This window comes from Pundamilia nyererei, unplaced genomic scaffold (assembly GCF_000239375.1).
Source record: "Pundamilia nyererei isolate P.nyererei 1_Seehausen unplaced genomic scaffold, PunNye1.0 scaffold00228, whole genome shotgun sequence".
Classification (NCBI taxonomy): domain Eukaryota; kingdom Metazoa; phylum Chordata; class Actinopteri; order Cichliformes; family Cichlidae; genus Pundamilia; species Pundamilia nyererei.
In genome coordinates this window covers 145,320-146,523 of record NW_005187629.1, presented here as the reverse complement: position 1 = coordinate 146,523, position 1,204 = coordinate 145,320, and positions in this window count along the sequence as shown.

The window sequence follows — 1,204 nt, the reverse complement described above, 5'->3', positions numbered from 1 at the left end:
TAGTAAAGGCAGTTATCATTCATTATCCCTGAGTGATTACACACTCTGATGATCCTCCACAAGTTTGCAGCTCTTCCTTTTTAGCTCAGCTGTTCTTCAGTGTTTTTGTCCCTGACGCTCAATGTTTTATAAAGCCACACGTCTGGATGCATTTTACATATAATAACACATTCAAAATTTCAATTCTGATTTTCCATGAATGTAACAGCAACATTAAACCAATATTAATAAAATATTACTGAAGACGGCTCCTTTTATTCAAGTCAGATTTGAAATGCGCTATTTTTATATTTATCGTGTTGTGTTGGTACATTCATCTACAGTCTGCTTCTTTTCTGTTTTAAACGCCACTGATTTCCACACTGTAGTAAAAGAATTAGAGGCTATAACCAGCACAGCCACACATCTAACACATCGTAATGTGGCTGCTGCTGTTTTATGAGATAAACCTTTAACCAATCAGAAACGAAAATGTGAAAATAAACAAAGAAAAGGAGAAAAGTCTCAGATCTGCAGGTACACAAAAAACTACCGCGTTGGATATAAACATGTGCAAAATATATTTCAGGCTTAATGTGTAACAGACACAACATGACGTGTGTATGAAGTTTGTTCTATCATTCTGCACTACAGCTCAGCGTTTAGACACGACGTGTCGCACTTTTACTCGCACTGATTCTGTTAAACGTCCGAATAATGAGTGAGTTTGAACCGGACCAGTTCTTGTTGTTTTGGGTTTTCTGTGATTATTTGGACTGATTATAATTCTTCCTGCTTCTTGGCGGATCTTTCACGCGTTGCTGGATGTGCGAGAAATGCTTCATTTACAACGTTTCATTTTCAGACAGCAGAGAAAAGAGTTCACAGACCAGCTGAGCTGCATCGAAACGTTTGGATTGATTGTCAGAAAATAGTTTATTAGACATCAAACAAAACTGAATTTGCGCTACATTGATTATTTAATAAAATGTCACATAAGAAACACACGCCGACACACACACGCCGACACACACACGCCGACACACACACGCAAAACAAAACAAAAAGAACTAAAAAACACGCTATAAAAACACGTTTATGCTACAGTACAGAGAAACTGATCTACAGGCATACTATTCATCTGAAGAACATCTCTCTCTCTCACACACACACACACACACACACACACACACACACACACACACACACACACACACACACACAC